The sequence below is a fragment of the Apodemus sylvaticus genome, chromosome 5 (genome assembly GCF_947179515.1).
Source record: "Apodemus sylvaticus chromosome 5, mApoSyl1.1, whole genome shotgun sequence".
NCBI lineage: Eukaryota > Metazoa > Chordata > Mammalia > Rodentia > Muridae > Apodemus > Apodemus sylvaticus.
In genome coordinates this window covers 99026257-99041600 of record NC_067476.1, presented here as the reverse complement: position 1 = coordinate 99041600, position 15344 = coordinate 99026257, and positions in this window count along the sequence as shown.

Below are 15344 nucleotides of genomic sequence, written 5' to 3'. Positions count from 1 at the left end.
AGTCTGGAATCCAGTTCCTTGTTCTCTTTGTCTCCAGCTGTTAATCTTATAGTCATCTTTTCCTTGTCTAAGAGCTCATTGTCTCTGCCCTCTCTGTCTCCCCCCCCCCCAGTATCTGTGTGTGTATTCATGTGTGTATATATGAATACGGACACTAATCTTAGGTGTTGGGTGACATTCTTCAGGTACCAGCCACCTTTTAAATAGCTTGAGAATTATGTTCATTTTTGAGGCAGACTCACTGTCTTGGAAGGCACTAAGTAGGCCAGGTTGTCTGGTCAGCTGGTCCCACGGATGTGCCTATCGCCACCCTTCCAGGACTAAAATTACAAACATGGGGTACCGTACATAGCTTTTAAAATTTGGGATTTGTTTTTATTATACAGGGTAATGAAGGTGATTTTTTTATGCATGTATATATTTTACATTTTGAGAATATCTCCACAAAACCTGACCATGTCTTCCTATCTCGTGAAAATTACTTCCACAAGGTCAGTGAGAAGCGAGCTCCATTAACCAGTTTTTTAAAAACTGGATTCTATGAGTGAAATGCATTTCCTTGCAATTGAGAAGCAGACACTTAATGGACGGGGCCTCTCGTAGCCTGGTCTCCTCTCTTCTTGGCATGCTATTTCAGGTTGTCTCCAGATGTATAATAAAATAAATAACTGGCTTAAAATAATCATAATATTTTTAATTTTTAAATTATAATTATATAATTTTCCCCTTTCCATTCCTTCCTCAAGCCCTCCCAAGAACCCCCTCCCTGCTCTTTCCAGTGTATGGCCTTTAAATCTTTAATTGTTGTTACATGTGTGTGTGTGTTAAAAAACAACGAAAACAACCAAAAACAGCCTCCCATCCTTGACACTAGAAAGGAAAAGTAAAAAGCTTAAAAACAAGTGTTTTCATGCCAATGTTTAAAATGTTAGGTGATTGGAGATCGTTGCATATCATACATCCAAACACCTGGTAACAACAGGTCACATGGATACCAGAAAAGAAAAAAAATCTAACTTTTGCCTCAGGGAGGAATAAGCAGAACAGACTTTTATTATTTCCATGTGTTGTTTTGAATATATTATTCTGAAGAGCACTTAGCACCTTCACAGTGCTAAATTAATTTCAAATGATAATATTTTCCCTTCCTTTCTAAGATCCCGTCTGTGGGAGGATGCGGGAGGCAGGCAGCAGAACTGGGGGCTTTGATCTTGCCTGTAAAGTACTTCAAGTCCAAGAATTTAGGTGACAAGCCCAATTTGTTGCTGGGAAACAGACCATGGAGGTAGAATGTGGCTCTGTTTCACCAGTTTATAAAATGGTATTTTTAAAAGGCTGTCCATGCCTTTCGGAACATTTCATATGTTTCAAATCTTTCTTAGCCCTCCAGCTTTCCTAAAGGCTGCTGGATGTGTGATTTCTAGGGAAGTCCCAGTAATGTTATCCACCTTGGGAGCAGCTCCCTCAGCAGGCGCTAAGTACTGCTGCTGCCATGTAGTTTATAGTGGGACTAAGGTAAATTCTGCTTTTCCTGAAACATGCAGCAAATGACTTCTCTTGCACTGTACTTGTAAGTGCCGGGAGACTGGGACATGCAACTACATGTATAGAGTAGGGTGTTTTTCCATAGAGATTTAACAAAGGCACACTGGCTCTTGCAGATGTACTTTGTTACAAAATTTGACATACATGTTGTTATCCATCTTTTTTCTTAATTGGTCTTTGCTTTAATTTATTTATTTGTTTTGAGTGAGAATGCCAAGTCTCAAGAAAGTAACACAAGGAAGTAACACTAGTCTCCCTGCTTTGCTGAGAATCCTTGTTCACTTCTTTACACCTCTATCAGGAAGCTTGTGACTGTCTGTAACCCCAGTTCCAGGGCATCTGATGCCCTGTGGCCTCCCTAGGGACATGCATATGCACATAGTGCACATAAACTAGTGTGGGTACACACACACACACACACACACACACGTAAACAAAAGATCTCCTACCCAGGCCTGGGCACAGCACCCACTCACTTCTTTGCTCCAGAGGCTGTCTGGAGTTTTCTCTCCATCGTCCTGTGTGTTCTCCTGTTCTTCCTATCAAATCTGATGGCAACAAACTGAGAACCTTCTCTGACATTCAATTTAAAGTTAAATGTCACCTCCTTCCAACTGCCTCTGGTGCCACAAATATACCCAAGGGTGGACCGATACAACATAGTCTCTTACAGTCAATGGCATGGGAAGGTCAACTGACAAAAGTACATTTGAGTAAGAAAGATAAACGGGAGGAGAAGAGTGGAAATTTGGGAACTGAAATAAAAGTATTAGGGCACACTTGGTGGGAGAGATTTGGATGTGAGGAAAGAGAAAGAGAGTAGGAAACAGAATGATAGGAAAAGAGGGCATAGGGGATGAAGACAAGAGAAGGCAGGAGGTGGTGAGGAAACAAAGAAAAGGAGAGAAAAGGAAGAGGAAAGGCCAGAAAGGAGCAGTTAAAGAGTAAGTAGAAAAACTAATGTGCATTCCTAGAGATAAAATTTAGTGAACACGGAGTTTCACAGGAGAGCACCTGTATAGAAACAGGAACAAAACAGCATTTAATAAGACAAAGTAGACAAGGGTAGATTTTCTTTTCTCTTTGATGGCTGTGTGGATATAGATTACTACTGGGCTCTCAGTTACCTGATAAAATAAAAAGCAGGTAAGTTTAGATCATTTTAACTAATCAGATCGTGAGTGTTGATTTTATGCCTCATTGCTCAAGTAGCAAATCTGGATTGAAAGCAGTTAAAAAGTTTAGGAACAGGTGCTTTGCTAATGCTTTGGGATAGAGCTTTGATTTAATTTTGCTTTTTAAAAAATCACATGGAAATTAATTAATGATTCATGATACCTCTTGATATTTAGATGCTAGTTACAAAAGTTGGAATAGAACCAACAAGAGTGTTTTAGGGTGGCTTCGAATTCAGATATAAAGCTGGATGAGCCCAATGGAGGACTGCTGAGCATTGGTTCCCAAAGCTTTCAGGTTAGGAGCGTGCTTAGATGCCTTTCTCACTGTACATATTAATTGGAAGCCATTGCAAAATGCTGACCGTATACAATTAGAAATTCAGAGGATTTGGAAGTGCTTAGTTTTTTTTTAGAAGTTTATGCGTGTCTCCATTCTGGAAGCAGATGGTTTATTTCACAATGGACCTACTCTTTTCATTAGTCCATTCTGTTTCCAGAGTTAATTTTTTTATTCCAAGGCATCACTTACTTAATAAATATGTAAGAAACACTATGACCTCCATCTGTGCCACTAGGGAACTGAAAATCAAAACAGCAAGGTACTACTGCACTATCACAATCTCCAAGATCCACAGCAGTCAAATACTGTTGAGCAAAGGAGCAACTGGGACGTTTATTTATTGCAGATGGAAATAGAAAATGGTAAGGCCACCTTGGAAGACAATTTGGCAATTCTCTACCAAACTGAAAATGCTCCTACTATCTGATATTGTAATGGTGCTCCATGGTATTTACCCAAATAGAAACCCAGTGCCCATGCAGAGTTACCCATGGCTTTATTTATAATTGGCAAAATATGGAAGTGATGAAGATGTTCTTCAGCAGGTGTGAAGATTACAAACAGCAGGACATGAAGACAATGGTATATTATTCAGTGCTAGAAGGAAATGAGTAATCATACTAAGAACAGATTCAGATGATGTAAACTATTGCTAAACGAAACAAGGCAATCTGAAAAGCTGCACATGATGTCATTGCAACCACATGGCATTCTGACAAAATGCCAGGGAAACAAATAAAGGACCAGTGTGTTCTAGGAATTACAGGGTATAAAAAACAGAATATTCTTAGGTCGGTTTTATGTGATTCTTCAGGAGTGAGAGCATGATGCCAGGGTTCTATTGCTGTGACGAGACACCATGACCATGGAAACTCCTATAAAGGAAAGCATTTAATTGGGCGTAGCTTATAGTTTAGAGGTTTAGTCCATTATCATCATAGTGGGAAACATGGTAGCACACAGAAAGTCGTGGTGCTAGAGAGGTTGCATACAGCTCTGTATCTGGATCAGCAGGTAGCAGGAAGTGACTGGGTGAGTGGACTGGCTCTGGCTTGAGCATTTTAAACACTAAAGCCCACCCCCAGTGACACACTTTCTTCAACAAGGACACACCTCCCAATAGAGCTACTCCTTAGTGACCAAGCATTCAAATATGTGAGCCTGTGCGGCCACTCCTATTCAGTGCAATGCAGCTATCCCATGCCACAGACTGGCCCATACTCAGGGTTCTGATTCATTCCATTCGGTAATGATATGTTGTTATAAGCTCATTGATACTAACATGGGGAGCAATCTGCTGCAGAATTTAAAAGCTGAAAAAGTTAGGAATGCGTGAGTTGTCTGAGACCTCCTGTAGTCTGCCCAGCTACATTATGAACTTATTCTCTGAGTGAAGTGTGTATTTATAAAAGCAGGGAAATGCATACAAGTCTTTTTTTTTTTTTTTTTTTGCCAAATTGTCCTCCAAAAAGTTCTATCAGTTTATTCTCACAGCATTTTATGTGTTGCTTTCTCGACATCTGCTGAAAATCTGTGGACTATTTATTTTACATATTTACTATTTCTATATGTTGAAAATCAACATCTTATTTTTTAAATATGTACATCTTTATGCTTGAAGCTAAAAACTTTTTCCATGTTTCTAAGTCATTTAGACTTCACATTCGTTGCCTGTTTGTGTGCCTCAAAAGTGCATTTTTAAAATTGGTTCAGATTTTTAAATTATTTAAATTAGTCATATTTCACCTGCCAAATATGACACATTCCATGATGGGTCCAATCTCATCTGGGCACATTAGAGCATCTTAGAGGCCCTGTTTTGGAGAGCCAGTATTTTTGATGCTTGCTTATCATGACCCAACATTACTGTCACCTGTGGGCTGGAATGAAAGCTCTAAGTCCCTTTATACCACTGTTTGCACAGGCCACAGGCATCTCTTGCTTTTGACTGTGAGGAGTTGCAACAGAGAAAGCCTCCTGCTCCCTTTACTTCCTCCACAACTGTTTGAGTGACACTGAAATAATTTTCCTTCCTCCAGGTTAAAGGTTATAAGGTAGTCTCTTGATGCCTGAGTTCCACCTACCTTTAAAATAGTCATTTCTGAGTAGAGGTAAACTCAAAATCGAAAGTTTTCATCCTTAGCCCTACAATAATTTTAGGATGGGTCCCCAGCACTCTCCCCACTGCAGTTCCAGTACCTATTAATACCTCCACCATGGCATTTCAAGCTTTTATTATAAAGTTATATTACTCTCACTACCATCACAGGATCAATGTGTCAGGAAGCACCCGATTTGTGACTACACTTACAACTGTCCTCAACAAATTGGCACCGCCATCGGCTCAGAGCGAGGCTAATAATGCCATTCTGTCAGCATCCGTGCTTTTGATAAACATTTCTTCTGAGCAAAGGATGCAGGGAAGTTATGTAATCATTTGGAAATATGTCAACATAGCCGTGGGATTGGGGGCAATTAAGCTTGTTCTTCCTTACGCAGATGCAGAATGGGGTCAGAAAAGTGGGTACTTATACCCAATTTAGTGATGGTGTAAGGACCCAATTGGTTTGCATAATATATCCTTGTTTGTACATAGTTGGAATTTATTCAGGAATGGATACAGGAGGTGGGAAGAGAGAAAGTGGGTGATAGTGAACAACTTCACTGAAGGGAAAATTAAGTGAGCATTCTTATCCACCGTGTGTGTGTGTGTGTGTGTGTGTGTGTGTGTGTGTGTGTGTGTGTTGTTGGGCTAAAGATTTTGATGACTTCTTGTTTGCCCAGTATCCTGGTTATTTGAACTTTAAATTGCTCTACCTTTCTTTCTGCCTTTTTCAGGCACTCTGACATGATGTAGGGGATTTTTGTACAGTCAGTGGTCACATCTCTGTAGGTGGGAGGGATATCACTGACATGTGAAGCAATCCATGTATGCATCACCTGGCTGGAGTCCTGACATTTGTCTGTGATGAACAGTGACAAGAATTCTGTCTCTTTTAGTGTCAATTTTTATATTGTCCTGTGCTGAGACTCCCAGTGTGCCTGCTCAATTAGGTGCCCATTACAGACTCTTTCCTCTTTCCTTGGCCCCAATCCTCATGATATTAGATTTTGTATATTTAGTTTGATTCATATTTTAAAATAGCCCCTTTATCTGGTCATTGTTTGCTTGTATGTTTGGGACACAGTCTTTATTTGATCATAAGGAAGACCAGATAGGCAAAGACTGATCTGAGAGCATTGGTAATTCATAAGAAGTACCCCATACATGGGCTGATGGTCCACTTATCCTATTAACCCCATCTTACCCTATCACCAAGTGCTGTGTTGTGTTCAGATGCACACTGGTGTCTGTGGTAGAGTAAGCTTAGTTTAGTATCCCATGTGGTATCATTGTCTCATTCTTTGCGGTCTGAACGTGTTGAGATCACGCTTTCCTGGTTACTCCACCCAGTGTAGCTGTCTCTGCAGTGGGCAGCTGGAGGGGAGGTATGATTCTTGTAGCACATGTGGTGTCTACTCATGCATCTGCGTGGTTATGATCACTGTTACTCTATGCCAAGTCCTAGACCTTGAAGCAAGCTGGATGTGGAAGCCTGGCGCCACTTTGTTTTCTCTCAAAGCCCTGATGTTTGAAGATGGAGAGAGGTGGGAAAGGGGAAGAGTTGAGATGAAAGTCAATTCTGTTCTGGACCAGATGGGGAAGCTTCAGACAGACAGGGCAGGAAGGAAGCAGAAAGTTCCAGTGTGGATGTCTCCCTTTCTTCCTCTGCTCACTCCCTTCTTTTGTCTTGCACTCTCTTTTCCTCCTCCATGCTTGTTTCTGATCTCTGGGATCTCCTGTCTTGCCTCTTTATTATAAACGACCACCCTAATGTCTGCCAGGTGTTTCCTTTTAAAAAATACAAAACCCTGGGTATAACAGGATAGGTAAAAAAAGGAAAAAAGAGGGCTCAGATGTAGACTTTTGACTCAAAAGTGGGGTCTGATGAAACAGGAATCTTTGAGCTATCTATAACTATGATGTTATAGAAGAATGCTCTGCCTCCACATAACCTAGCATGCTGTTCTGAAATATATAGTGTGCTGTCTGAAATTACCCAGCCACAGAATGTTGTAGGTAATCTGATAATAAATTAAGAAACATTCTTTTTTAACTCTGCCAATGAAATTGCAGAGATTAATCAGTCAGCAAGACACTCTACATGAGACTGTATGGTAAGGACACCAACTTTGCCACAGTGTGACCAAGCCAAAAGGAAACTCAAAAGGTATTTGCTTCATGAAACACATGAGTCCCAATTTAGCAGGAATTTAGTAAGAATCCTGGAAAGATGGGGATTCTAGCTTGAGTGGGAAATTCCAAAGCAGAAAATAGAGGAATCAACTTGTTCAATGGTATTATTGGACGGCTTCTAGAATCCTGGTGAGTTTATTGATGACAACCTGGTATGTCACTACCCTTGGGATAGTTTTGTTTACTGAGACAACAGATAAGTAGTGTATATTAACAAATCATTTAGAAGCATGATATATTCATATATGTGAACACATATATTTGTTTACATTACAGTAAAAAGAAAAGAATAACCCTTTCCTTGCATGGGTGTCTGAAGTAGGTAGGCACTCCCGGGAACCATTGTTCTCATTTAGCAACAAAGAAGAAAAGTCCAAGGCTGCATGTCTCTGAGACAGACTTACTATATCAAAAAGGGGCCCATATTTTTATAAAAGCAATCATCATAGATAGCCTAGAAAACTAATTCTTTGTATCACTGAAATTGTTTGAAACATCTGGCTACCATACATTTACCCTGAGAAAATGTCATCTGCCAGAGAGACCACTGCATCCCTTACCTTCATCATGAACCCCTTGGTCCAAGATGTTTTCCTAGGTTATTTTTATTTTTCTGTATATGGGGTGACCCTGTGACCAAAGGTGTTTCCTGCTTATAACATGTATTCAGTGTTTCGCACACATTTGATCATCCTGGTTAAAAATAACTTGGAGTAGCAAAACAAGCTTTTTAAAGCCTTCCTTGTTTTCTCTTTAGTGAAAAACAACACCATTTCTTGAGCCTCGATGCACAAGTCATAACCCCAGTTCTTCAATTGATGAGGCCTTATCATGTTAGTCTATTTAGATCAGGGGAGATAAGTTCCTCTTTTTATTTTTCTGTATTGTGCTATTTAGATCTCTATCTGGCTTGTTGTTGTGAGGCAAGGACTGATATTTATAGTAATGCGGACTATAAAACACTACAGTATCCTAAAGTTAGTGTCCTAAACCCTCTATTACAGTGAAATGTTTCTAACCTGATTCCACATATGCACCTGTTGTCTAGCTGTTTCTGTCCAAATACAGAGCTCACTTGCTTGTGCAAGTATGTTCACACTGTTTTTCAAAGGGTGAGCCTGTGTTTGCTATGCTCCACATGTATTTGCTCCTAAATTTGATTGTGTCTGTTGTTCTTGTTTCATAATTACATAATTTAACTAACTATTACATAGACTTATTAACTAAGACAAAGAGAGGAGAACTCTTCCTTCTAAATCCAGTACTTACAACACTCAACTAAGCAAGTCAATGAAATAATAACTTAGGTTTCTCTATGGTGCACGGAAGTCAAAGATCTGGGGACAAAATAGTTGTACAGAATTGAGTGATAGAAAATCAGTTTTCAGCCTGGATTCCAAAATGAATTTACAGTTGTTATTGAGTTCTCAAATGTTTCAAATTTGCAGTACTGGAGGACCTACTTGTGGGTCTATAGCTCCACCTGCACATTTCTAAAACAATAACAAAAAATTTTAATTTTATATGATAAAAACATCTCCTATGGTATTTGGCACAAAGCCTTTACAGAAGTGGAATTTTTTTGTGTAATCCAATCATTTATTGATACAACAAACAGATGCTGAACACATGTTATCTCTTAGGCCCTACTCTGTCAATTGAGATGTTAACTTTCAAGAATGTTAGGCTTGGATTCTGGAGCAATGAATCAAATTATTCCAAAAATATTTTTATCACCTTGGGAACCATATAATTCAAGGTTACTGCCTTGAAGATGTAGTGCCTAACGAAGATAGATGCATAAACAGATGGTAACAACCTATAGAGAGTTTCTGGATGAGTAAGACTTGGCTAGATGAACAAGACCATGGGGAAAGGCCATTTGTAAACACTGGAAGTAGGAAATAACTTGTTACTTCAGGGAATAACTAAGTGTAAGAAATGTTAACAATGAGAAGCTTGGCACATGTGTGTGTGTGTGTGTGTGTGTGTGGTGAGTCTTTGTAATAAACACTGCAACCCAAAGCTCAAAGACAATCAAAGATAGTACTGCCCAGTCAAAGAGCGAAACATATCTGAATATCTGCACTAACACATCTATGCCGAGCTTGTGAGTGGAGAGAGTGAGAGAATGCCTGTAAGAGATGCAGGGAAATATACCTCTTCCTGAGATAATTATTTTTCTGGGATTTCAGCCGGCTGGGCTGTTCAATACTCCTTTTTATTTAAATATGCAGTTGAAGATTGGGGGTGGACCTTGGCAGTAGGAAACTTGCCTGATGTGTTTGGGTGTGGTCCTCAGTGCTGTGAAAAAAGAATCACAATTCTAAATGGAGATCTGACTTGTGAGCATGTCAGGCTTGGGTTCTGTAATGCCATGATGGGAACAGCAGATCTAATTATTCCTCTAACATTTTGATCACTGGATTAACTATTACACCTCTATTATGTGTCACTACGAGCTATGTGAGGTGTGTGTGTGTGTGTGTGTGTGTGTGTGTGAAATTATAGCAACATTTCTTCTAACTTAACAGAGAAATTGTTGTAAAATCGACTTCTCTTAAATCCTCACTTGTGAGTCAAGCAGACAGAACCTCGTTTAAATAAAGAATTTTAACCTTTCTGTTTTTTGAGTGTATCAGAGATAAAATTTAGATATTGTGACCTAAATGTAGGCTGGGAGACATTGCACTTCATGGTCCCCAGTCATGGCACTGCTTACCTGTAGAATGGATATCTGAAAGTTCCATCAGGAATTCAGTGGAAAATAGCAAAAACAAACAAACAAACAAACAAACAACCCCAAAACATTAACAACAATAACAAACTCTGGAGTCTGTAAAGAAATATACTATGCAGGAGGGGGTTTGGAGCTGGGATCGTCCTTCTTAGAGGAGGAGATGTATAAATAGAGCAACTCTCAGACAGAAACACAAACAACTATCATTTCATAAACTTCCAAATACAATTTACTATAAATATTCATGTGTACTCACTTCAGCAAAATTGCCTAACATCTCCTTCTGCAGTAGAGAAGCCACGTTATGCAGAAAACCTAGTCATCAATAGGTACTTTAAAACCAAGTACAGAAGGGGACTGTTATATATATGAAGTGATTTCTGAATCCAAACATTTTTGCTATAAAAGCTTAGTATTAAAATTTCCTTGGAAAATGATGTGAAAAGGCCTGGGCTTCCAAAGCTTGCAGATGTTAAGTGCTGCCGCTTCCTAGAGGTCTAGATCTGGCATCCTGATTCCATTCCCCTTTATACTGTCAGTTAGTTATGTCCACTACAGCTGGCTTTGTCCCACCAGTGCACTCTTCATTTCGTCTATCCTTCAAAAAAATTCCCTTCATAATTTTTCAGCCCAAAAGACAAGTTTGGTACAAATGTCCAACAAGAAAAGATCACAATTAAAATCACTCATTAGCAAAACAGCCTTGAAACTGGCAGCAAAGATATTTCAGGCTGTGTGCTTTCCTCTTTATCCAGAGCACTGTGCTACAAGTAATTCTGAGGTGGCAGCACTCTATTTACTGTACAATTATGCCATGATATTTTCTTATTGCCACAAAGCTGCCAGGAAGCTTGTTTTGTGTATGCCTGAAGAGTTTGCCTTGTATGAGTATTTGCATTAAATAAATGAAAATTCACCTCTTTGCACAGATAGCATGCAGAGACACAGAAGTGGTCCCTGCTATTAGAAATGGGCTCGTACAGGCTATAAACATTGTAAATGAATTTTTGGTTGATTTGTTCCATTTATATAAAATAGATTGAACATGCAGCTTTATGAAAATGTGTTTATTTAACCAGAAACCACAAATATTTTTAAGAATGCATTTTGCCATTTAACTTTTAATTTCGGGAGTCCTTTTTATGAATGTTCACGGTGATTTTATTGAACTGTAAGCTAAAACAAATGTACCAGAGGGGTTTTCAGTGTTTTTCCTTTCCCCCTCAAACAAAATGTTTATGTGAGCTAGATCCCAAGTTTAGAGCTATGATTGATAGATAGTTATAATAAAATGCTGGCCATGGGGAGTGTAGATTCAGGGCCACTTCACTGTGAATATTTAATCGCTCAAGGAAGTAAAACACTAATGGACAATAGAAAGTGTCTACAGTAATTATTTCTTTTCATTGTGATTAAAAATTCTCACATGGCTATGACTTTCTTTACCTGCAACCGTAGAGAGAGAGAGAGAGAGAGAGAGAGAGAGAGAGAGATGAATTGTTTTGTAATAGTTATTTTATCAGATTTTGAAATGCTGGGAGACCAAATAAAGATAGCATTTTCCACTGTGAACGTTGTTGATTGTACTGTCATCTTTTGCAAAAGGCACGTGGATGTGCATACATATATACAAATGTGTTATATATATGTGTATATACATATATATATATATATATATAATGTATAAAATTAGGGTTTTTGAAACAAATTAAATAACAGCAGAAGATACATTACATCCAGAGAAATGAAGTCGGAGGACAAATCTATTTTGGTTATCCTGTCGGTAATTCATGCCGGATAATCATGAGCCCAGCAGTTAATGACCTCTTCTCTGATACATTAAGTCCAACCAAAGATAATGGTGTCCTGGGTAAATTAACAAACCCAGTGGTAAACTTGCTTCCAGTTCAGCAGGAGACAGTGTGCAAATTAGCATCTGTTCTTAATAAGATCAGTGTCCTGCAAGCCAGTTCTTCGGCGCTCACAATGTTGTCTCTTTCCAGGTGAAAATTTTTCTCCTGAGAAGCCTTGCACAATCCATTCTCTTGACAGAGATTGTTTCCATCCTAATCAGTTCCCCACATTAAAACTTTCTCTGTTTTCCCCACCTTCCTGCTGGGAAAGCTGCTGTGAGTTGTTGGGAGGATTATTCATTGGTAAGCTTCTCTAATAACATTTTTGTTAGATGTCCAGGTTCCCAGCTGTGTGAACCAAGAGTTTGATTTTATAATTATAACCACGCTGCAAAAGTTATGGTCAATATATGGGCAGTCTTGGTGGGGCTAATCGCTACTTTGTGTCTTTTTCAAACAGCATTTATATTTTGTTAAATAATTGGAACACCTAAGGACAAACAGGTGCTGAGTTATTTTGTAGAATGCCAGGTGTTATGGGTGGTTGAGTGTATCCTTGGTACTTGGAAAGGGTCAAAGCATGCAGTGAGAGATAGTTATTTTAAACGTGCCTTTTCACATGATATTTAGAATTATATATATATATATATATATATATATATTAGATATTTAGAATTAATATATATATATATATTAAAAACACCGATTCACCAAAAACTTTATGATTAATGAAATATTGATGCACACCTGCTGTATCATTTGAATTAAACATTTTTGGCTTATACCTACTTGCTAACAAAACAAAAATAAAACCCATGATATATGAGCCTTAGTCATGCAAAGTAATATAATTTAAGGGTATAAAAATAAGGTATCTGCACAAGTGTGTGCATGTTTGTGCATGCATGTGTGTGGGGATACAACCACTTTTAGCTACTTTAGTCTTAAAGCAAAGAATACTAACCACCTACACATATATTTCAAAGAATTTGGGGATGTTTGGGATACAAGTTCTCATACATTTTCTGTCAAAAGTTTTGTAAGTTAAAAAGTAAGTTCAATCCATGGATCTTGTCTGAGGAATACTCTCAGTGTAAAATGTTTACCTTTTGTGACACATACTATTATTTCATGATTATATTAAAATACTCTTAAAGAGTTTTACATGTTAACCAGCTACTAAGAATGCCTTAATAGAATACTAATTTTTGTTAGAGGTGTCTCGACAATTTGAATTTTATATGCATGCATTATGTTTTCTTAAAATGGGAAAATTATGCATCTGAAGGAATCTGTCTAGAATAATGGGGTTCTATAGAGGTTACTTTAATCACGTTCTCCTGCAGTTATAGCTGTTTTACATCTTATTTGCAACAAAAGGGAACTCTAATTATCTTCAAAAAGAGCATAAAATGGTGTGTCTTGCTGCTGATGTAATGTTGATTCCTGAATGCTGCTGATAGGAACTGACAACTAAATGCATGTCACACTTTTCAAAAATCAGCCACAGTGACAGGATAAACACCTTTTGTGACCTAGGAGCCCAAAAAAGGAGTATATATTTGCCTGTTAAGTAGAAACAATTTTCAGTATTTTGTTCTTAAAAAATAAAAGTACACTTGTCCTTATATTAGAATTAGTCTATTTACTAATGTTAAAACTTGCTTATCTGATTTAAAATATTAGAGGCCATCTCCTGTAAAGTATCTTCAGTATATTGAATTTCAATACAACCCTTGGAGAAAGGAGCAGCCTGAACCCCTGACCAGCTCTCTCTCTCTCTCTCTCTCTCTCTCTCTCTCTCTCTCTCTCTCTCTCTCCCTCCCTCCCTTCTTCTTTTTACTTAGAGAAATAGGTATGTATATATTTATTTTCAGTGCTGGAGTCCTGCATATATAATTAACATGTGCTCCAATTTTATTCTAAGTCACACAGATCCCATTTATAAATACAAATGAGATGCATATAGCCTATTACAAATATTAAAATTAGAATTGAAAAGAAGATTGCATGTTTGAGTCTGGTTGTAAGAGTCATATTGCAGAGTGTTTGTAAGATTGCACTGGACAACTCTGAGCCCCAAATATGAAATTAATCTATGGAGGTTTGTAATATACTGCAAATAACCAACTTCTACTACAAGACTTGATGTAAGGTTCACATTGAGCAGTGGTGATCTGCATAGACAAGAAGTCATTTTCATGCATACACGTCACACTCAGATACAATAAACTCTCTTCCTCAAAGCCAAGATTGAACTTTTGTAGGTAATAGAACTTATACTTTATACCAAGGCAGGGCCTTATGTACAGCATGAGACATTGTCATGGGACCCCACGGCTTCTATATGTCTTTACCTCCACCCCCGCCTGCCTACAGCAGGAGACTTGATAGAAATGGTTCATAAGCATGAATACCGGAAGAGACATTTAGCTGTCCTATATAGAGAAAGGAGGTTTTTATTGTAATTGCTGAAAGAAGAGTAGTTAGTACTGACTTTTAAATATATAAAATGCATTGATGGCTTGTTTCTTTACAGAGTGGATTAAGCTACTTTGGAATTAAATTAGCATTCTATTTTCCCTTTGCCAAGATGGCTTTCAGTTGTTGATAATACACCTGAATGGGGAATAATAATAGGCAGAGAGGTGGAGAGTTTGATTAAAATATAAATAAGTTCAAATAATTATATTCATTTTATGATTGTGTACACCCTCCATTTCAAAGATAATGTCAAAGGTGTCTATAAATAAAACTTTACATCTGAAACGACAGCATAACTCAAATATATTTTGCTGTTTACCTAAGAAAAATTAGTCTGCCCCCTCCCTTCTTGGCAGTGAATAGAATACAAAAGGGAATAAAGTGAGTCAAAGAGGTGAGAGTTGTCTGGGAAGAAAAAACATAAATAGTGTTGAATAAATTTACAGTAGGGTTAGGGAGTGTTGAGATTATCAAGACTCAGAAGAGCCAGACCCTTGGAAATGACTACAGAGTCAAGGAGAAATCACACAGGACTTGGAGGCAGGAGAGCAAGGGAACATGCTGGTGACAGTTCTAGGAACAGAAGGAAGCAACTGGGTGGCATCCATGGAATTAAGTCAGTTTTACGCAGCCAGTCAAAAGAACAGAGCTACATTTTGCTGCCCTTGGCTTCTTAATTAAGAGGAGGAATGGCATCTAACATACTTTGGCATGGCAACTGAGTGCCCTAAGTTAACAGAGTGCTTCATGAGAGCAGACTAAGTGCTCTGTGAGAACAGAGTAAGTGATCCATGATGACAGAGTGAGTGCTCTGTGATAACAAAGTGCTCCATGATGACACAGTGAGTGCTCCATGATGACCCAGTGAGTGCTCCATGATGACAGAGTGAGTGCTCTGTGATGACAG